The sequence below is a fragment of the Pelodiscus sinensis genome, chromosome 2 (assembly GCF_049634645.1).
Source record: "Pelodiscus sinensis isolate JC-2024 chromosome 2, ASM4963464v1, whole genome shotgun sequence".
NCBI lineage: Eukaryota > Metazoa > Chordata > Testudines > Trionychidae > Pelodiscus > Pelodiscus sinensis.
In genome coordinates, this window is record NC_134712.1 from 241101548 (window position 1) to 241126114 (window position 24567).

Genomic DNA, 24567 nt, shown 5'->3' on the forward strand with positions numbered 1-24567 from the left:
AGCTGGGATTTTGTAAGGCCTGTACTGTTAGAATGTGGCAATGGCAATGTTAAAGACTGTGCTTTCTCAGAGTTCACACTGTTACAGTGTTCAGGGATGCAGGCTATTGAACATAAGGCATGATTGTGTCTGAGGCTGTACCATGAATCATAACTGCTAGGATTGAAAAAGACTTACTAGATCACAGCCCATTTTCCTGAAAGGGTAGGACATAGTCTCCAGATGTTGCTGCATTTGATCATGGCCAAAAGGCCAAGAAGAGCTCAGAGCACTGCAGTGTGAGAGCCACTAAGATGCTGTGTTGTTAGGATCAACTATTTTAGCCAAGTGACGAAGCACTGTGCTGTGTTTTCATTGCACATATTCCTAATGACAATATACTCCCCTTTCACAATCCATTTATTACGTCTCCTAATAATACCTTCAGAGCTTTATGTCCTGAATACCTCTCCATCATATGCATTAGAAGTGCTTTGTAAGATGGATCAACAAAGAATCTATAACTAAAGCTCTCGTATGAAGGATCTACTGTCTTAACATTGTGCAAAAAGTTTAGGAACTATAAAAGTCCATTTTCAGGGTCTGAGTATGGCAATAGTTTGTATAAAATGTACAAATAGTGGTGGCTACAGAATAGTTTATGACTAAATACATCTCTATTACTGTTAAAATAATGTATAAGAATGTACTTGAAGTTATTATCCTTGTGCTCTGTTGTTTGAATAATTAAAGAAATTACAGAGACTTCCTGAAATGTCTGTTATGTGACAGCATTCCTATCACATACTTTCAACTAGTTGGGTGTTTTCCCCTTAGAACATATGAAGCAGAATTTGGAGAGATCACATTTTACAAATCTCTCTCTTAAGTACACAAATATTATGCATCAGTGTGATTTTTCACTGGAGGTGCAATGGCGCTTATGACTCATTTCAAACAAGAAAAGAATTCTAGGTGTGCCATTTGGTGCAACTATGAGAACCTTCTTTTCCCCCATTTAATACACAGGCAGCCTGCATAATATTTACATGTGAAATACTGTATGGCTGTGCAAAAAATCCCCAATTTGTCATCAAGTACTCTGGGAAGAAAGAGAAGAATAGAATACTAGTGCATGAAGAACTGTCTGTGTTCCCCTAACTGCCCCTCAGACTCAACATCAGACATCATTCTAAGTAACGTGAGGATTTTATGTTTATTTTCATTAACCTTAACTGATGATTCACAGAACATCCAACTCTGAAATCCTTGTATCCCAAGAATACCAAACAAAACCAAAGGGAAATTGGGGTGCACAAGGAATGCAGGATCACATCCGCATTACATACCAATTAGATATGTCAAGCCCAGCATCAGAATAAAAGTATTTCATTTCCTCGTGGCAATCCAGTCCCAAATCCAAAGTTCTGTCTTTCTCTCACCTTTTATTATATACATATGATGTCTGGATAGCTCTCACCTCTGTATGTTCTAGTAGGCTATATGTGTATTTGCATCAGTCTTCCTGAGCATTTCACATCATACTAAAGTGGAATGAGAGATTTGAATCAACTGAGTTTGGTGATAATTGGATAGCAAGTTTGCAGCTCCAGCATGACATCCATTTCAATTACAGTGGAAAGGAAATACAAATGAACATTTTATTTTACTCATTACTGCAAGCTATAGGGGACCCATAGAGGTTCCTCAGATGTTGAAATTCTCTAACAGTTTCAGCCTTAATCTGGTGCAAACATAACAAAAAGAAATGGATAGTGTGCAAAACAATTGTTTCTGCACCAGTAAAGAGCAGATTAATTTTGCCAGATGTTGATGGAAGCAGGAGCAGGCCCAATAAACACCAGTATGCTAAAATGTGGAGATGTGACCTCTAAGGCTATGTCTACACAGCAGCATTATTTCGGAATAAAGGACATTATTCTGAAATAACATAGTCCGTGTCTACACAGTAAACAGTTATTTCAGCATAATGTTGAAATAATGTCAATCTGGAGGACTTACTGCAACTCCTGTAACCCTCATTTTATGAGGAGTAAGGGAAGTTGGAGGGAGAATGCTCTACCATGTACTTCCTGATGTGTAGGCAGCACCAAAAGCCAAAATAAGCTATTTCAACTTATGCAATTGACATAGCTCAAATTCCACTTTAGCTCTGATGTGTAGACATGCCCTAAGTTTTGGTGTCTCAGGTTTTGGGTGTTAAATTTTAGCTGGATTAGGCGTGAATTTCAGGAGCACTGAACCCAAATTGGATGCTCAAAGGGACGTGTCCAAAGACTAGGCCCAAATTTTCAAACGTATGTCCCTAAACAACATCTCCTTGTAAAATCAATGGCAAAACCCACCTGACTTCCATTAGAGTTAGACTAGTACATAACTGACCAAGAAGCTGTACTGCTGCCTGATTTCAGTCTAGTCCTATAAAGGATCCTTCTGTAGCTGCATTTATTTTAAAAATTAATGTAAGCAAACTGTTACAGACAAGACTTATGTGCAACGTAGAAATAAAACCATGAGCTAAGGAAGTTGATTCTGGGAGGAAAACATTTGTTTTGCTGTGTTGTGAAAACAAAAACATATTTGGTTCACACAGTGTGTTTTAAACAAATGTCTGTTCATATTGAACAAGGAGACCAGAAAGTAAAGATAGCTGTCTGTATGATGCCAATGGTTCTTCACTCAGATCATCACTTAAAGGGCAAATCCCATCTCTCACAGAGGGACACTTGGCAGCAAAATGGCATGTTTCTGTTGCTCAAGGGAGGGTAAAGCTAGGATGAGGCTAGGTGCATCCCTTAAGCAGCACGAAGCCTCCTGAATTGCTATATGGTTCTTTCCATCTCCCTCCACTCCCTCTGGGTGGGGTGAGACTTGCCCATTTTCCCAAAAGGATTTGTATATTTGTTTTAAAAAGAATCATCTTGCTCTCAGTTGACATATGCTGGAAGGTATTCTAACAATATTTTGTCCTGGCATGAAATTCATTGTAATTGCAAGTATGTGTGGACTTACAGACACCTTTTATATGGTATACACACACAATGTTCACTATGGGGCTTTCTCTTTAGGAAGCAGATGTAAAACCAAAGTTCTGGCTAGTTTTGACCATGAAAAAATTCCAAGACATTTTTTTCAAAGGATAGCAATGTTACCACCAGTAAAAAAAACAAAAACAAAAACAAAAAAAACAACGAATATCAAACAGATCACTTCTGGCACAAGTATTTGTATGAATAATCATTTGTGCTAACATTGGCGAAAGTTTCAGGATTCACGGTTATCTTCAGACACTCTTGGCGCAGCCATGCAAGTATTTGCAAATAATGGAATCCCATAAAAAACAGAAAACCAAACTTGCTGCTGTTAATGATGAAAATATTTGTAAATCACTGTGGCTATGGCTACACTATGGGGGTTTTCCGGGAAACCAGAGGGAACACGTCTGCTCTTCCACTTTTTTTTGCGGAAGAGGAGATGCGCTCTTTCGGAAGCCCTGTCTTCCTCCTCCCATGAGGAAGAAGGGCTCTTCTGAAAGAGGAGGCTTTTCCAAAATGTGGCCCATTTGCCAAATTTCAGAAAGCCTCATCCGAAAAAACTATTGGAAAAAGGTATGCAAGTTATGGAGCACAATTTGCGTACCTTTTTCCAAGAGATCGTTGTAGCGTAGACATAGCTTCAGTGTGTGTTTTGCAACAACTGCTAATGTCAAGAGGAGCCTTTCCACTGATTTCAAATAGACATTGCATTGGTCTCTGTTTGTCCAGTTGTACTCATAGTATAGTTTGTTTTTATATCATCCGATCAGGTAATACTATCTATAATGCAAATAGGATTTTCTTATACCAGCTAACATAGGGAGCCAAATTCTACCCTTATTCGCTTAAGTGCAACCCCATCAATATCAATAGGGTCACATATGGGCAAGTGAGATCAGAGTTTGTCAGCCCACTTTATGTGACACTGAGTATGTAATTTGCCTCTAAGTTCCTGGTCTCTTTTTCATCAGGAGCTTTGCCATTAACTTGAATAAATGCAGAATAAGGCACTGAATATTTACACTGTGTAATGAAATATAATTATATAGTGCAAAGGTTATTTACACATTTAGGAATATAAAACTAATTAAAAAATGCACTCTTATTTCTGTCCAAAAATGCTACTGCATGGAAACTCACAGGATGGGATGCTCACAAAAGCCTAAATGAGTGGTGAGCAAACTAGTTAGCAAAACTGCGGAATGTACCAGTTGAACCGCAGCAGCACTTTAATTGGATTCAGAGGGAGTGCATGGCTCTCACAATGTTGTGTGCAATTATCACACATTTCACGTGCCCTTGCTTTAAGTGCATGTCACTTTTGTAATATGGAATCAAAGTGACCTCTAGTGGTTCTCTATTAATTGTGCAGCTTAAGAGTCATAAAGATACTATTTGTGCAATGATAGCATAGCATTGTACCTTCAGCTACTGTAAATGTGGCCAATATTTAATTAAACTCTAAGTTCTGAAGAGCATTATTAAAATTCAACGGAAAAATATTTTCACAAAAATTACTATTTTCCTTAGTTCGGTGTACTGCTTGTTTGGCCCAGTATGTTGTATGTAACTAACAAGGTCAAAAGAGATTAGATAATTAAAGATAAGCAACAAAACACATCTATCTGCACTTTTAGAGCTATATCAGTAACTTAACCATTGACATGTCCTCTGGGATTACGTCCAATGTAAGATACTGTTCCTTGTGAATCTGGGTGGCAGAATGTGCATTAGAAATATAACCTTGCTAATTTCTTGCAATCTGATAGAATGGTCACAGCCTGCTGATACAGCTTTTACTATTTGCTATGCAGCATAACTCTGCAAGGTTTCAGCAGCACAATATTTAGTTAGTTTGGATGAAAGGAACATGGTCTCTGCCATTACAAAATGACTTTTTCAAATTAACTATCAAGTAAAAACAACAATAGAGAAAGGATGATAAAATTAATCAGTAATGTGGAAAACTAAAAACACCAGCCAAATTATGTCAGTTTACCCTGACAATCAGTAGAATAGGGATACACAAATGGGCTATCACTCAAGTAGAGAGGGAAGTAGCCACAAGTCACGTTCTCGTCTCATTGTTAAATAAAATATCACTTAACCTATGTTTGCTCTTAAGTTTTACAGGCTAAAAGAAAGACAATTATGCCACTAAAAGAAAACCAACTAAAATCAGTAAGTAAGAAGAAGTAGGGACAGCCACCAAGGACAAGCTAAAACTGACTTCCAATATCTATTAATATGTACATTTTCCTGCAAGATTAAAATTAAAAACACTGTTTTTATTTAGAGTCAATAAAAAATGCAACAGACTTGCAAGCATTCCCTGTTCACTGGTCTAAAATTACACAGTTTTAATCAAGGATAATGGCTGGTTAGGTTAAAAATCTATAGTTTTTAAAAATAAACATGTACCAATCAGCATTCTTTATAGCACCTTAGAGTTAAACACCCGAAAGCTTCTTTTTAAAGTCTAGTTTACTTTACACATATTTCCTTTTTCAGCTCAGGCACAATAATATACTACTCAGTTTCAGAGGCTGTTGTGGGGGGCAGGGGAAGCTGTCGTGAAGCAGTGAACAAAGGCTAGTCCGTGGCAACAACCGCTGACTGCGGTGGGTACAAGCCTCCGACGGAGCAGCCTCTGTCTGTGAGGAGCTCGGAACCCCCACAGACAGGGGCTGCTACTGCAGAACAGCCTCTGTTAGCCGTGAACCTGGGCCACCACAGACAGAGGTTGCTTCATGGCAGCCTCTGTCCACGGGGAGCTGGGACCCCCGCAAATGGGCTGTTGCCACCCCATGCTGCTGCCTCTGTATCAGAGACAACAGCATGGGACAGCAGGCAGCCCATCTGCACAGGGAGCTAGTTTTTAAACTGGTTCCCCTCATGCACCAGCTCCCACCTGCCACCCCATGCATGGGGCCAGGAGCACACTGGCTGTCAGCCCCACCCCAGGGACTATCGAATAGTTGTGTAACTGCTTAGATTTCATGCAGTTACACGTCTATTCAGTTACACCATATCTAACATCCCTAGTTTAAAGCCATAAAAACATAACAAAGCACATTGTTGTTGCCAGCCAATTGCACGTAGATCAATACATAGATTTGCCTCCAAAGTAGAAAGAAACCATTAACATAAATACAAAATAACGCATTTAACACCCCTTAGACTTCTTATGCCCCCTCTACCTACAGCACTAGAACACAGGAAAGGGGAGGTCTAAGCTAAGCAGAGTCCACGTTTAGGGTTTTATAGGCAATATTGCAAACTCTCATAATTTTATTGTGAGCCTCCCAATATTTGGGTTGTCTCTTGAGGACCCATCTCCTGGAGTCATGGAATTGCCTTTTTTAAAATTAAAGAATAGTAAGTGTCTAGTCCTCACTATTGAAGAGAAAACCTTAAAAATGTGAACTGGAAGGGCCCAAAAATCACACGCAAATAAAAAGAAACCTACATTTTAAAAAACACCTTGTCATTGTTAAACAACTTTATGATTTTTAGGGATTTGACTCATTACTTCTGAATTCTTGGGGTTGGCAATACAGTATAAGTCAGAACAAACACTTTGGAGCATTTCAATTCTATGATGTTGGCTGCTTTATAAATGTCTAAAACAGGCAGATAGAAAATGGACTAGCACGGTCCAACAGAGCAGATGACCATAATGCTCTTTGACAATGCTTTTTTGAAGGAAAGTAGGTATTATGGATTTACATATTTCATCAAACTTTCAGAGTTGTCTAAACAGTAATTCTTTGTAAGGAAAGTAGATATGACAACATGTTCCTTGAGGAAAGGTTCTATCAAATTTAGTAGGAATGTTACCAATAAGGTTCTACAAAAATTTAACAGACTTCTATACAAATTACTCAAATATCCCACAAAGTTGAATACAGAGTACTGAAATGTAACAGGTTTTTCCAGTAATATCCCTGAAAGCCTATAGGCTTGAACACTGAATACAGTTGATTTTCAGAGTCTATAGGAATGTTCTCATTCTTTATAAACTTCTATAGAACTTTTCCCTAAGGCCTGTTCTATATGAGGACCTTACTCCGAAATTAGGCCACCCAAAGTTGATTATCTAAGCAATGCATCCACATTATCAAGCCTGTTATTCTGGAATTAGGGACCATTCAAACTCTGTAGTCCTGCTTTTCACAAGGAGTAATGCTATTCCCACCTGTAAGTGCAAAATAATATCAGTATGGATGGTCTGGTGCCACTAATTCAAACTAATTGGCCTCCAGGAGGCTGCTCTGACCACTCTGGCCACACCTGGCATCTCCACTGCTCTCTCCTCCCACGGAGCTCTACAAGTCCTGGGAACTGGGGAAGTGCCTGACTTACATGGCCAGCTTCAAGAGCCCCGTGTGAGCGAGCAGCACATCACGACATGAGCACCCCCGACAATTCCTCGGACACTCTGACTGCTGCCAGCATTTCTGTTCCCACAGTTTCCACTATCCAGAAGAACTCCAGCCTGGACTACTAGGGAGATCCTGGACCACATCAAAGTGTGAGGGGAGGAGTTCATGCTCCATGAACTCCGCACCAAGAAGAGGAATGCCAACATCTACGACAGGATCACCGTCAGCCTTGGCATTTTATATGAGGACCTTACTCCGAAATTAGGCCACCCAAAGTTGATTATCTAAGCAATGCATCCACATTATCAATAAAACTAATCAGTTATTAACTAATCAATAACTAATAAAAGAAAGTTCTTCTTCACACAGCATGTAGTCAACCTGTGGAACTCCTTGCCAGAGGAGGCTGTGAAGGCTAGGACTATAACAGAGTTTAAAGAGAAGCTAGATAATTTCATGGAGGTTAGATCCATAAAAGGCTATTAGCCAGGGGATAGAAATGGTGTCTCTGGCCTCTGTTTGTCAGAGGCTGGAGAGGGATGGCAGGAGACAAATCGCTTGATCATTGTCTTCGGTCCACCCTCTCTGGGGCACCTGGTGCTGGCCACTGTCGGCAGACAGGATACTGGGCTAGATGGACCTTTGGTCTGACCCAGTATGGCCATTCTTATGTTCTTGCAGAGAAAGACCATACCAGGAACCTGGAGCAGAGCAGGCTCAAAATCAAAGAGCTGCACCAGGCCTACCAGAAAGCCAGGGAGTAAAGCAGATGCTCTGGGGTGACACCTCACACCTGCCACTATGCTGAACAGCTGGATGCCATTCTGGGAGGAGAGGGCAGGTCATCTCTCCCACCGTGGTCATCAAGTCCATCCAAGACACACTGGCATCAACCTGCAGGAAGGCAGGGTGGCAGAGGAGGCGGCGGCCAGCCAGGTGATAATGCTCTCAGGCTTCTGATGACACCGAGGAAGGCACTTTTGGTGAGTTCTCTAACTTTATCTACACAGGGGGTCAGACAACAGGTTGTGAGGGGCTGCACGCTCCTCTCTCAGCCTACTCAGCATAGGGGTCACAGAAAAGCTTGTTCACGTGTCTGCTGATGGAGCATCAGTCTGGAGCACTCAGCTCCATGATGCTTTCACACAGGAACCCTTCAATCCTTCTCACAAGGTTCCTGGAGAGGCCTGCCTTACTGAAATTATGTTGTTTTGCTTGAGTTTGCAAAGATCTGGGAGTCAGTTTGCTGTTTGGGGAAGTATGTAAAATATCTTTTAGATCTAAAAGGTTTTGAAGGGAATCATTCAAGTAGCTCTATCAAACGAGCACCAGTCTCTGAAGTAGCAAGTCCTTGGAAAAATAAATCAGAATTCAGTGAGTCTCTCGCTCTATCAATAGAACATAAACATCTTCAACAGATCTTGACATCTCATGAAAATGACAGATCACTGATATCATAGATACAATTGTATCCTTGGTATCCTGATACAATCAAGATAACCCCAATTTTTAATAAACTGGTTTCAAAATAGTTATTCAATTACTATGGGTCCAACAGAATACAATTTCTTCAAAGATGTTATGATATAGAAGAGATTTAGACTTCAAATTCCACATGTATAACTGCAAAACCATTGTTTCTAAAAATACAGAGCTGAATTATAACAATACCTTAGCTGGAACTTGAGAAACAAATTATATTACAGATTTTTTGGGGGAAAAAAATCATTTGGGTATTGGAGAGGAGAACAAAAATGAACTTCATCTTGATACTTTAATACCCTTTTATTTAGTTCTGTAGTTTAAAATCCATTTTTTTTTCAAATTTCAAGATGTTAGCCTTTAGTGTGGATTAATCTCCACACTAAAGGCTAACATCTTGAAATTTGAAAAAATTTCTGTGTCCCATTGATTGTCCTCATTCCACCAAGTTTCTTGTAATATTCAATATCCTCCTTTAATATGAGGCACTGTAGTTCACCCCGCTTATTATTATTATTTAGACTGCATTTGCATATAAGCATTTTAAAAATTTGTCTCTATTTATCTGTCTGCCATTTCCTGATGTTTTAGATGCTTTTTCATTTGATTATTTCATATCTGAACTTACCCATACTTTATCTTCTTTCCTCTTCTCCTCCTTACTAGAATAGAGAATCTCAATGAATAGACCCTCTGCTAAGAGATGTCTCTGTCAGATCCATGTGCTCCTCCACACCCATCGGCTTTCCCCCAGCCCTTAGTTTAAAAACTACTCTACAACGTTTGTAATGTTAAACTGCTGCAAGTCTCTGCAGCAAGGTATGCTGGGAAGTGGTCAGACTATGAAAAATGTTTTTCTTGATAAAAGTGGGAACCTTGGAGAGTAAAGACTCAGTCTCTCCAGGGAAAATGGTGAAAATCTGGATTCTGGAGCAACTTGATTCAGATTCTGGGAGAATTGTTGATCCTGGAGAGTCTGGGTCAAGACCTGCTTCATGGCTTTTCTACACTGAAAACTTCCATCAACTGCTTCTTGGGGAAGATACATTAATTACAACTGCAATTAGTGTGTACATTGAAGAGCTTCTGAGGTTCTCCTGCAGCGTAAACAAACCTGAGAAAGAGAATTTATTTTTCTGTTGGCTTTGGACTCAGACCCAGATTCCTGAGAATTTATCATCTCGGAGAGCTGGGGGAACTTTTCAAGTTTCTCATAATTCTTTAAAGGGCCTGGTGCTCCAGGAGAACTTGGAAGGAAAAATGAATGCCTGGAATAAGGAGCTGGATTTTTTTGGATGCATTTATCCAAAGTCAAAAAATATGAGACTCAAACCTTAGAAAGAAAGAGAACTTTCTTTCATTTGATTCCATGGAAGCAGTCACATGATTAGGAACGATACCAGCTCTAAACATAAGCACCAATTAAAAAGGAAAAAATCCTAAAAAATATCTATTCTATTTTGGAATCAAGAGATGACACTTGGGTAATTCATATGATTGTTGCATACTCATTGGGGTAGACAGAGGGAGTACAAAGATCATAACAGAAGCCAAATAACATTATAAGGCTTGGGTGTTTTGGTTAATTCCCTTCACCTTTCATTTTCTGTGGTCTGATCCATGCCAGTTAAAAGATTCCACCTTCTCTTTGTGAACATTATATAGAGCACGGCAAGCCACAATAATGCAAACGGCATGAATGACACTGGCATCCAAATGGTTTTAGAGGGGATTTCAGTCAGCCAAATGCACATTCCACTATCTTCCTATAGTGGAAGATATCTTATTTAGCAACTGAATAAATCTTATTAAATCTTATTTAGCAACTGAAAGGACCAGGCTGGCGTTTGAAAATTAATGTTTATAACATTAGCACTGATTGTTAATCAAAGTTTTAGCTAATATAATAAAAGTATTGTTTATCTAACCTAAACTTTCTCTCCTTAGCTTTATCCTAATATATACAAAGTTTACACTGTTGACTCATATTTAGCCTGTGGTCCACTATGACCCTTAGATCTCTTTCTGCAGTACTCCTTCGTAGACAGTCACTTCCCATTCTGTATGTGAGTGACTGATTGTTCCTTCCTAGAGTGGAGTACTTTACATTTGCCCTTATTTTAAACTTTATCCTATTTACCTCAGACCATTTCTCCAGTTTGTCCAGATCATTTTGAATTATGACCCTATCCACTGAATGCCAGTCAGAAATCTTATTTAATAACCAGGTCCTTTTATACTAGAAATAGACAGATAACATCATGCTACCAAATAGTGCTTGAGTCTTGCATTCACATTTAACATTTGTACATGAATATATTCTTTGTTTTCTTGAAATTAATACAGAGATAATTTGGGAAGCCACATTAACAGGCTTCATGTATTTTTCCCATTGAAAGAGTTTTTCTCATGGGAAGAGTTTTGCCCCGTTGGTATGATATAAACCTTTGCAATATGCTGTCCAAGCAACTTGCTCTAAAAGCTGAGATCTGCCAAGCCTTCCTTTGTTCTGAGCACCATCTGCTGGAATGTTTTTATAAAACATCTCCGTTTAGCAGCACTCAGCAGTGTTCCTTGACCATTGCTGAAATGCAGATATTAAGTTTTGTGTTCAGTACTATAAAAGTCTGAGGCAGACTATTGAAAAACTACGCCAGTAGCAGACTAGCAACATGTCTCTCAGACTAGCCCAGCTGATTTCAGATCAAATGGGTCTCTCTCTCTCTCTCTCTCTCTCGCTTCATTTATAAAATGTAAAATGTTTTTTCCTAGAAGCTGAAAGTGGATGCTCTCCATGGTTACATACCCCAGGATCATAATCCTAAAGGATAAGCTTTTGCTGCAGCAGAACAGCTGCTTCTGTAGAGCAGAGCATACAGTTTGTGGTTTATAATGTTATGAAACACATTTCACTAGGTTTGTGTTAATAAGCTGAGAGGAAAAAGGTCTTTGTTTACTTTTTGTTTTTATTATAGATCTGTCCAAAGAAATTCTGACCTGTCTACACTAGGCAAAGCTTATAACCAGTTTAGCTCAGTGTTTCTCAATCTTTTTTTTTTTTTATAAAGTACACCTTTGTCAGGAAAAAAAATTGTAAGTTTCCCCAGTACCTACAGTTGTCAGACACAATTTTTTTCCCTACCATTGCAACACATTTGTTTAAACAATTTAATTGTAGCTGGGCAGGCGATTAAATTTTTGGGTGTAAAAAGTACAAAAATAATCAAGCGCTGTAAAACTTAAAACAAAAATTCAGTTTTCTCCAAGTTTCAGTTGTGTTGACGTACCCCCCAGACTTCTCTCGAGTACCCTAAGGATACTCATACCACTGGTTGAGAAACACTGGTTTAGCTAAATTGGTTTCGACACTGGTTAGAGCTGCCATGGAACTCTGTAGTCCTGTCTTTTCCACACCTCCTGTGAACCATCAGCATCCACTATCCTCATGAGCCTCAAACAGGAGGCATCCAGCACAATCCTCACCCCAGCTTGCCTAATCTACAGCAGGTCCAGATGATTCCCTCTTGACAGTTTCCCTGACACCCCTGCTTGCAAATCAGACTCTAATGCAGGGCTGGGCAAGAGCCTGTCCTAGCTCTTTTATCCCTGCGCAGCAGTTCCTGGCTCTGCTCCCTAATGTGTTGTCTGGGAGCCCGGGATGCGGGATCCCTTTCAACAGTTTCAATTTAAAGGGCTCGCACCTTCCCCATGGCTCCCAGGCAATGAATTAGTAGAGGGGCCAGGAGCTGTGAGCCCTTTCAGCTGCTTCTGTTAAAGGGCTCATGGGAAAGGCCAATCTGAGCTGCAGGCAAAGTTCTCTTCCCTCCTCTGAAGATCTTTAGGCGGAAGACGGGGAGGGGGAAGAAGGAGCAGCCATTGCTTCCCATCTAGGCCTGCCCACTCCTTCCGCCCCAAGCCTGGAAATAGGTTAGAGGATGAAGCACGCTGAGGTCTTCAGAACTGGGAGGAAGAATTGGTGTGGAGCCAAAACTGCCATGGATGCTACATGAGAGGGGCAGAATTGAGTGGGACAGAACCAATGTGAGGACTAGGCAGGATTTTTGTGGGGACTGCATAATTAGTGGCTGAGCTGGGGGAACAGGGAGCTATGGGTGGGCTGGGGACATAGTCTACACTACAGAGTTTTTTTGGAAAAACGTCTGTTTTTTCAAAAAACTTCAATTACGTCCACACTGCACTCACATTCTTTCGAAAGAACAGAGGGGTTTTTCTGACATTGGTAAATCTCTTTCTACGAGGAAGAAGCCTTTTTCCAAAAGAGCTCTTTTGGGAAAGGGCGTGTGTGGACGGGGAAGAGGGAGTTCTTTCGAAGGAAGAGGAAAGAGGAAAAAACACAGGTGCCCTGGTGGCCATTCTGTCCATAGTAATCACATCTTACATGCAAGATAGTGTCCATTCAGTGTGGTCACTCTCTTTCAAAAAAGAAGAACGCTTTTTCGATGCGCTTTTGCAGTGTGGACACTCTCTTTCAGAAGAAGTCTTTCTGGAAGATTTCTTCTGGATAAGTTTCTTTCGAAAGAAGCCGGCAGTCTAGACATAGCCGTAGAATAGATACGTTTTCGGAAGAATTATAGAATATTAGGACTGGAAGGGACCTCGAGAGGTCATCGAGTCCAGTCCCCTGCCCTCATGGCAGGACCAAATACTCTCTAGACCATCCCTGATAGACATTTATCTAACCTACTCTTAAATATCTCCCGAGATGGGGATTCCACAACCTCCCTGGGCAATTTATTCCAGTGTTTGACCACCCTCACAGTTAGGAACATTTTCCTAATGTCCAACCTAAACCTCCCTTGCTGCAGTTTAAGCCCATTGCTTCTTGTTCTATCCTCAGAGGCCAAGATGAACAAGTTTTCTCCCTCCTCCTTATGACACCCTTTTAGATCCCTGTAAAGATAGAAGCTCTGTATCACGAGGAAGCCAGCAAGAGCGTCTGCAGCATGGGCCAGAATTTCTCAGTAAATTGGGGAGAACCAGAAACATATTCTCTCTCACTCGCTTGCTCTCTCACTCATTCACACAATCAGCCAATACACCAAGGAACACAAATGCATTTCTTTTAAATCTCATGATTTTTGAGTGTTGAGAGTTGCAATACTGCCTCACACCCCTGCCCAGGAGACTCGACTGGCTAAAGCCCCTCTCCATAACTTACTGTCTGTCTCTGTTACCCTGAATACCACCAACGCCAGATATTCCTAAATCACGTCATTTTTTAAATCATTACATACTGACTTAGTGATAGAAATGTAGCCGTGTTAGTCTGGTGTAGCTGAAACAAAAAACAGGACGATGTAGCACTTTAAAGACTAACAAGATGGTTTATTGTCCTTTTCATATGTGTTCACTTTTTTTTTTAATTGTATCCTTTGGTATATATGGTTGTGACTATTTTCTTCCACTATTTGATCTGAGGAAGTGGGTCTGGCCCACGAAAGCTCATCATCTAATAAACCATCTTGTTAGTCTTTAAAGTGCTATGTAGTCCTGTATTTTACATACTGACTTCTTTTTATTTGCCTTCTGAAGTTTGTACCTTAAAGGTTCATAGCTTCCAAATCTGTCCACAATCACGAGAGCTAAAAAGTAACTTTAAAAAATGAATGAATCTGACATTGTGACCTGACGCCAGATTCTGGGGATTTAAGGAAAACAGCAAACACGTTAAGAGTTGGCAACAGAACTCCCCACCTCTGGCAGAAATCTCTGCAATGTACCAGAGAATGTTGGCTCTTGCTCTGTGCCCTGCTGCACTGCCCACAAAGGCTGCATGCCATGGAGAAAGGGGGATGTCAAGGGTGGGAGAAAGGGACAGTGCCCCTCCTCCTACAGCAGAGGGTCACTTACCCCGCCCTTCTCTTCCCAGGAAAGACTGGAGCAGAGAAGTTTTAGGAGGGGAATGAGGAAGCTGGGGACAGAGCAGGAGGAGCAGGAAGTAGAATTGTTCCTAAGATGCTCCTCACAGGAAAGAAGAAAGCATCCCAGCCTGTGAAAAAAATGCTAGCTCAGCCTGCTTCTCTGACTCCCTTCCCTGGCCCATTACGGAAATGTGGGGTAACTAGCCTCCTTTCTCTGCCCCTCAAAGAAGCAGCGCTCTAATATCTCAGCAGCAATCAGCCAGGAGGGAGCAGTTATAGAGCCCTGCAGACAGGTAGGACCAGGCCCAAATTAATTGTACAAAGATAAGTCTAAACTTATTGTATTGGTACTGGTGTGCATGTATGCTAGTGGGGGCAGCCTGAAGTTATCTTTGAAAACTCATGGAGATCAGGAGAGGTCCCGAATGATTAGAAAAAGGCAAATGTAGTGCCTGTCTTTAAAAAAGAGAAGGACAATCCAGGGAACTACAGCTCTGTCAGCCTTACCTCAGTCCCTGGAAAAATCATGGAGGGGATCCTCAAGGAATCCATTTTGAAGCATTTAGAAGAGGGGAATGTGATCAGGAATAGTCAACATGGATTCACCAAGGGCAAGTCATGCCTGACCAATCTGATTAGCTTCTATGATGAGTTAAATGGCTCTGTGGACATGGGGAAGTCAGTGGACATGATATACCTTGACTTTAGCAAAGCTTTTGATATGATCTCACAGCAGTGGGACATATTTTAAAAACCCAAGCAATCAGCTCTCTGTACATTAGTGCCCAGTGCCCAGCAAACCCCAGTGTCCCTCACTTTGATCCCTTGGCACACCTTTCAATGGCTATTTTTGTACAAGAGCAGGTTTGAAGGGGGACAAACCCCTCCCATGAAGGGCAGCCCAGTCTTGTGTAAGAATGTGGGATAAGGGAGGCAGCAGAAATCGAAGGCCATCCTCTATTTTGGCAGGCAGGGTTCTGCACTGCAAGGGTTATAAACCTTAAATTGGCTCTATTTATTTTTCTCAGAGGTCACTGGAGTTCTCTCCTGAGCAAGCTTACCTGATGAAGATCTGTTTTAAGCTGGCCATGTTGTTTCATGCACATGTTAAGCCCCTGGAGGAGATTGGGTCCAGCTACCAGGACCAGTATTACAAAAATGGTGCTCTGTTCTTTACCATGTTGGGGGGGAGGGAATAGCAGAAGCTCAGATTGGCATAACTAGTCAAAAATTTTGCTGAGTTGGTTTTTGATGAAAAGTGCCTTTGAGGACAATGAATCGTTTTGTTATAAAATCATTTTGGTTGATTATTTAACAATTTTAAAAATAGTTTGAAAAAAATCCTATTGGCTGGGGAAACTTTCCCCATACACTCACTTTTTTACTCCTTTACTTTGTTTCGCAGTGGAAAAATGTGAGTGCATTTCTCCCTACCCTGCCCAACACAAGATGAAATCTGTTTGAAAAAAACAGAAAATTTTGAACTCAAAAAATAATTTCCATTATATTTTAATATAACTTGCTTTTTTTCTAGGCAGCTTTGCTTCTCTGTCAGTGCTTCGTGAAGGTTGAGACTTTGATTAAAAGTATCTTAGGGAAATTACATATAATATGAAGATGCTGCTACTTGGCAGGGAGAAGCAGATGAGAACACTGGCAAAGCCTAAAATTTGTCCACGTATTGGCAAAATAACATGGACTCAGGGTACATCTTCACTAGCGCTATTCTGAAATAACTTAGCCTGCGTCTACACAGCAGGCAGTTGTTTTGAAATAGTGTCAAAATACTGTCAAGCTGAAGGACTTCTTACTCTGACTCTTGTAACCCTCATTGTACAAGGAATAAGGGATGTCAGAGGAGGAGTGCTCTATTTCGAAATAAGTGCTGTGTAGACACTCACTATTTCGAAATAAGATATTTCTAAATAAGATACGCAATTGATGTAGGTCAATTTGCGTAGCTTATTTCAAGTTAAGCCGTGCAGCATAGATGCACCCTTACTAAACCCTGCATCATTCGTGGACTCTGTAGCCATCATGATCAGAAATTCCATCTGCAGCTTTTGCTGTTCATGATATTCCATCCCTTTCAGATACAGATCTCAGTATGGTTAGCCGTGCCTCTGGAGATTAGACTAACTGACGTGTACTAATGGGAGCACCTATTGAAGGCCAAACAGATTTTAACAAGTGTATAAACAATGAGAGTGCATCTAGACTGGTAAGATTTTGCGCAAAAGCAGCTGCTTTTGCACAAAAACTTGCCAGCTGTCTACACTGGCTGCTTGAATTTGCGCAAGAGCACTGACTTTCTAATGTAAGAATTCAGTGCTGCTTGTGCAAATACTTTGACGCTCCCGCTCAGGGATAAGCCCTCTTGCGCAAGACAGGCACCTTCATTTTTTCTGCAAGAAAGCCTGATGGCTAAAATGGCCATCAGAGCTTTCTTGCGCAAAAGCGCATCTATACTGGGCACGGATGCTTTTGCGTAAGTGTGGGCCGCATTTATTTCAGAGAGCACCTTTCTACACAAACCCCAGCAGAGTCCTGGCTCGAAAAGGTCCCGCTAGAAATAAATGTGAGCTCTTGGGGGCACCTGAGCATTTTCACCTAAGTTAGAAGAACCTATCCTGGTTCAGATGTCTTGCAAACTGGATTTTAGAATCCCCAGATATTTTAAAAAGAAGATTTTTGGCTTGTGCACATGTTGTGGCACATATAGGTATTGCACATGTGCATAGTTTGGAAATCCGGTATCTGTACCATATCCAATTTGTGCCCATACATCCGGAGAGTACTTTTGCCTGTTACAGCCCTCACCAGCACACAGAACTCCTTGCAATAAATTATGTAAATTCCCACTTGCTGAAACAAAAAGGGCTAAGAGATCTATATCCATTTTCAGTCAGTAACAAGGGAAGTGTTTGGCTCTAAGCCCATACCCAAAAGAGGAGAGGAGAGGAATTGTCTAGTAAACCATTTTGTCTGGGTTTTTGAAACTCCCTAGAAACACAAAGCCCAGTGAGTTGTGCAGTCACTGAAGAGGAACATCGCATATAAGCAAAACTATAATACAAGAGGTTTATTTTAGTCTGTTTAGGCCATTAAGATTGTAGGCATAGAATATTAGAATGGATCCTTCCTACATTCTAACCCTCTCCTGTGACAACCCCCTTCATCAGCAGTATTCACTGGATGAGAACCATTTCACCTTTTAGAGAGGAGGTAATTACTTCTTGTCAATTAGACTCAATCACTGAACTATAAACAGCTGCTGGCATATAACCATTTAGCCTCATTTACAACTCTGATAGCCTTTTAGCTGTTATAATTTTCACACACTCACTCTCCCATTTTTCCCCATAAATTCTTTTTTTTTAAATTCATAAAAATGTATGAGAAACACCCATGGAATTGGAGACCGCTCAGAGAAAGGGCACTACACATTTAAAATGAAGCTGAGGGTTACGTACCACCAGCTGTTTGAAGCTCAGTGATTGAGGGTCTAGCTGATGAGCCATGATTACCTCCCCACCCCACGCATAAGAGGGGAAGTGTGTTCGTATCACTGATTAAAGGTCACATGGGGAAGGCCCATCAAAAACACATCGTCTATTTTAATTTGATAGTTGCATTTTTCTGGCCTCAATGGATGAAAACAAATCTCTTGCAACCAGCAAGGTTCAATGTTAAGAACCACCATTTAGTATCACTTTGCCATGAACTGGCCTCTTGGCAATCTCTGCATCAGAGGTCATATAAAGGATTTATCCTCCCGTCCAGCTGAGCTGTGATTCAGTTTTCATTGCCTTTTTTTCAGCTCAAATGCTAATCTGACATTGGGTCTAAGGAATGTGATAGGGTGCCCATTACTTAATTCTGCTGAGATGTCTAGCACCTAAGGTCAAAATTAATATATACTTGCACAGCATGGTAATTGTACATGACACTTTTAGGTGGATTTAAAAACATGACATAGGATGAAATCCTAGTTCAACTGAAGTGAATAGCTAAGCTCCCTTCAACTTCAATAGATGCAGGATTTCATGCATGGTTCCTGCCCCATTCTAAGGGGCTCATGTTCTAGGTTAAAGACCAGCAGAAGTAACAGAGTAAAAACACATTAGACCAGGGAGACAGTGAATATGGGACAAAGGGGCTGAGATTCATTCAAGTACAAAGGTGATTCACCAACCCCTCTGTACTATGGAAGACTCACTGCAGAATAGTAATAGAAATGTATCCGTTAGTCTGGTGTAGCTGAAGCAAAATACAGGACTATGTAGCACTTTAAAGACTAACAAGATGGTTTATTAGATGATGAGCTTTCGTGGGCCAGACCCACTTCCTCAGATGCAGAATAGTGACATTCTTATCTCCTTCCTCTGAAACTGCACTCTTGGAAGTAAGAGATTAGATTCTGATCTGAGCTATACCCACATCTTGACTACTATATGTAGTCACAGTTGGGCCATCTCAAAAAGATGTGTTAGAATTGGAAAAGGTACAAAGAAGGGCAACACAAATGACTGAGGGTTTGGGGCAGCTTCTGTATGATGAAAGATTAAAAAAAGATTGGAGTTCTCCAGCTTGTAAGAGGCAACTCAGAGGGGGTATGATTGAGGTTTACAAAATTTGTGACTGGTGTGAAGAAAGTGGGTAAGGAAGCATTATTCACCCTTTCACATAAAAAGAATCTGGGGTCACGCAATGAAATTGAGAGGCAACAGGTTTAAACCAAAGGAAGGAACAGTTCTTCACACAACCCACAGTCAATCTGTGGAACTCATCACCGGGGGATGCTGTGAAGGACAAAATCGTGAGAATTTAAAAAAGGAGTAGGTAAGTTCATGGAGAATAGAACCATCAAATAGCTATTAGCCAAAATGGGCAGGAATGCAACCCTATGCTATTGGTGTCTCTAGTCTATGTTTGTCAGAAGCAGAGTGGTTGACAGAGGTTGGATCACTCAGTAGTTGCCTCTTTCATTCATTCCCTCTAAAACATCTGGCCAATTGTCAGAAGACAGGAAATTGGATTAGATGGACCATTGGTTTGACCCAGTATGGCTGTTCTTCTGTAATACGATCATTCCTTTATAGCATTCCTTAATAGTAGAAAGGTAGCTTACTTATGTTCTAAACTTAGCACTTGCCTATAACTATCACTTGTCCTCGATGGCCAGGTTGACGTGAGTTTTGCTGGCATATCCACGTGTTTTTTTGGGGGGGGAAGGGAAGGTTCAGCTATGAGTGTGATTTTTGTTGTCGTTCATCTGACATGTGACTATGCCTGCAAAAGCCCTAATGTAGATACAACAGTATGCAGGGAACAAGAAAGGGATGTCTTTTTGCTGGTATAGCTTATTTCACTCACCACACAGCATAAGCTATGCTGGCAGAAATATTTTTTTACCGTCATAAACTGTGTCTATAGTAGGGTGGTTTTGCTAGTGGAAATAGTTTTAACTGTAAAGGGTGCGTAAGCCATCTCTCTGGCACTTATTCTGACATTGCATACGCCATCAAACATCTATTAGGGAAAAATATCAAGATGCCAAAGGCTGTAGATGGGAAAGATTCAGAGTCAGGGAAGTAACAGGTTCTTTAACTCTTACCATTTTAATTTCGTGCCTCCCAAACCTTGCATATTTGGATTCAAGGTAACTCAAGTGCCAGGTTTTAAAAGTAGACAGATTCATGAAATAGTCCAAAGAATGTTTTTTAAATCTCCAGAAACTATTTGTTAAAATAGTTTCAATAACACGCAGAATACAATGGTGTGGAATGGAGTAAATGTTTTATCATTTGGGATCAACCATATAACTCACTTGTGACAGATGGTCATGAGTCACATGACCACCCCAATCTCATGCTGATAAGAACATGTAAACCCCCTACCATGCACATTCATTGAAAATTTTCATGGAAGTAGTATGTTCTTGCCAGGAAATTGCATGAGAAGTGGTCACTCAAACAGTACTCATTTGGTAGAATGTAGGTCAAGTAATAGGAAGACTTGAAATATTCACTCTCCCAATGAGTATCCACAAATTTCATAGTGTGGATCACATCCTACCAAAAAGTCTCATGGATTCCCCCTCCTCCCAATCACTGGCAACCTCCCCTCCCACTTGCATCTATAATATTCCTGCCATAACTGCAGCTACAGCCTATACAAAGAGAATACTTGTAATGTATGTTTAGCTGTTTAATATAATGTAACATTTGGAGATAAGGAGCCTCAGCACCAGGTGACCAATCAATCCTCCATGGAACAGTCTGAAGCCACTTGTTTAGTTTGAAGTATAAATAGAGGCACAATAGATGAACTCCTTTAAGAGCAACAGTTCAAAAGATCTAAAAACAAATTTAGATGTGAAGTTAAAGGCCCAACACTTCATTTTGAGCAGGTAGCCGTGATAAAATAGGGCCCCAGTCTTGCAACCTTTGTTGAGTACATCTTCACACTCTTGAATAGCCCTACTGAAATCACTAGAACTTTATTCAAGTTAATGAGGAGTATTTTTGCCTGGACATTGGTTTAAAAAAGCAAATGGTTTCATTTAGAAGGTTGCTTTTAGTAAATTGGGAACCCAAAGTCTTTCAAACCTCTAGAACAGCATAGAAGTCTTGACAAAAGTGATAACAGATTAATGAAACAATATATTAACATTTTTCTTCCCCTTTCCCTCTCTCCAATAACTCACATTTGATCATGCTACTAAATGAGAAACTGTGTTCTAAAAACCAGGTCATCAAAATGCAAGTAACTTGATGCAAGTTAATAGACCAGCTTCTATGAAGAGCTGAGACACAGGGAAGAATGGCAGAATTAACTCTCTAGTCTCTGGTCATGGGTGGACCCTTTGTTTCAAAGTGACATTGTGGGCAGACCAATACAAATGGAAACAATACTCTCACTAAACCTATTAAACTAATGCTTTGTGCATTCTTGAAAAACTCATTAAAATATTCTAAAATAGCTTTTAGCTTGAAAGGAATGTGCTGAAATGTATGAGGCTAAAAACATCAAATGAATGATTTAATTTCACAAATCCTTACTGCAGGCATCCTACAGAATTGATGTTGGAATTATTCTTCGTAAACATTTGCCTTCAGACTTCTTAAAACTGATATTATTTTGGATAAAATTAAACAATATTTTGCACAATTATAGGCGATTTCTGTAGATTTCATCAGAAGATTCAGTACATCCAAGTTATTTAATTTACACAAACATCTTAAACTTTCTGATATCTTGATGAATCAGTGTTCACTAAATGCCTAGAGTGGGTATCAGTGGAATTTAAGGACTTTGGGAATGTCATGAAAGTCTTATTATAGAGGATGTTTCTCTTGTTCTAGGCTTAGGAATAGTTACAGGTTGCTACACTGCATTGAAAGCTTACAAGCTATTTCACATGCTGCAATTTGGAACTCAAAAATGTTCTATGAAAAATTCCTGGTATTTTAGGAAGACACCACTGCCCTTATGTGAGTTATATTACATAAATTCTTCACAATACTCCAAAACATTTTTATGTAAATAACGGGGCCTTGAAAAGTCACCCTACAGAGTGCAAGAAGTGCACTGTGAACACAGGACCTAGTTCAGATTGCTGCTATCCAGATCTATTTGTAAGTGTGTGGAATTGCTCTCTTATTGGGGAATAAGAACAACCCAGGAAACTACAGACCGGTCAGTTTAACGTCTGTCCCAGGGAAGATAATGGAGCAGGTAATTAAGGAAATCATATGCAAACACTTGGAAGGTAATAAAGTGATAGGGAATAGCCAGCATGGGTTTGTGAAGAACAAGTCATGCCAAACTAATCTGATAGCTTTCTTTGATAGGATAACGAGCCTTGTGGATAAGGGAGAAGCGGTGGATGTCATATACCTAGACTTTAGTAAGGCATTTGATACGGTCTCGCATGATATTCTTATTGATAAACTAGGCAAATATAACTTAGATAGGGCCACGATAAGGTGGGTGCATAATTGGCTGGATAACCGTAGTCAGAGAGTTGTTGTTAATGGTTCTAAATCCTGCTGGAAAGGGATAACAAGTGGAGTTCCTCAAGGGTCTGTTTTGGGACCCGTACTGTTCAATATCTTCATCAATGATGTAGATATTGGGATAGAGAGTACGCTTATTAAGTTTGCAGATGATACCCAACTGGGTGGGGTTGCAACTTCTTTGGAGGATAGGGACATAATTCAAAATGACCTTAGCAAGTTAGAGAAATGGTCAGAGGTAAACAGGATGAGGTTTAATAAAGAGAAATGCAAAGTGCTCCACTTAGGAAGGAACAATCAGTTCCATACATACAAGATGGGAAGCGACTGTCTAGGAAGGAGCATGGCGGAAAGGGATCTAGGGGTCATAGTGGACCACAAGTTGAATATGAGCCAACAGTGTGATGCTGTTGCAAAAAAAGCAAATATGATTCTAGGTTGTATCAACAGGTGTGTTGTAAGCAAAACTCGTGAAGTCATTCTGCCGCTCTACTCTGCACTAGTTAGGCCTCAGCTGGAGTACTGTGTCCAGTTCTGGGCACCACATTTCAAGAAAGATGTGGAGAAATTGGAAAGGGTACAGAGAAGAGCGACAAGAATGATTAAAGGTTTAGAGAACATGACCTATGAAGCCAGGCTTCATGAACTGGGCTTGTTTAGTTTGGAAAAAAGAAGATTAAGGGGGGACATGATAGCGGTTTTCAAATATCTAAAAGGGTGTCACAAGGAGGAAGGAGAAAATTTGTTCCTCTTGGTTTCTGAGGACAGGACAAGGAGTAATGGGCTTAAAGTGCATCAGGGGAGGTTTAGATTGGACATTAGGAAAAAATTCCTAACTGTCAGGGTGGTCAAATATTGGAATAAATTGCCAAGGGAGGTGGTGGAATCTCCCTCTCTGGAGATATTTAAGAACAGGTTAGATAGACATCTGTCAGGGATGGTGTAGACGGAGCTTGATCCTGCCTTGAGGGCGGGGGGCTGGACTCGATGACCTCTCGAGGTCCCTTCCAGTCCTATTATTCTATGATTCTATGATTCTATGATTTACACAGATATGGCTAAGTTCAGAATGTGGTCCATGGGGTCATTTACACCTTTTCATAGGCCTTAAATTATGAACATATTGTCTGGCACTGGCTAGTGGACACTTGTGACTGAGATATTTACAATACTTCATCTATATATATTAGAAATGTGCAACTCCTCCTAAACCGTAAGAGCTAAGACCACCACATTTAGTATGAAGCTTCTTCTTATCCATACTTAAAGCAGGAGCTTAAGGTTGTGCCAAGGAAATGGGAAGTACCAAGAATGGGACTATTTTCCATAACATGGAAAGGGAGGGGGCAGAGAGTGGAGGGATTTGAAAGGGAAAGGCACAGAGAGAAGGGATGCAATACTGACAATGGCCACTGGAGGCAGCCACACCACCAAGAGAATGGTAAGTAGGACTGGGGTTCTGCCATCTTGCCTGACAACAGATGAGGTAAGTAGTACCACCTACTCCTAACCCTTTCTTTCCCTCCGGCCCTTGGCCACAGTGCTGGAAGCGGGGAGAGCTGGGAAGAGAGAAGGTCCCTGGTGGTTGGGGAGGGGGTTGGAAGGAGGGGAAAAAAGGTCCCACCGGCTTGTGGGGGGAGGGGGGGGGAGCTCTGACAGATGGGACCCCTACTCTGAGCCCCTCCTCACACTCACAACCCTCACACACACACTCCTCAGCCTTCTGCCTTGACCCCTCCTCCCCATGCACGTGGCCCTGCCT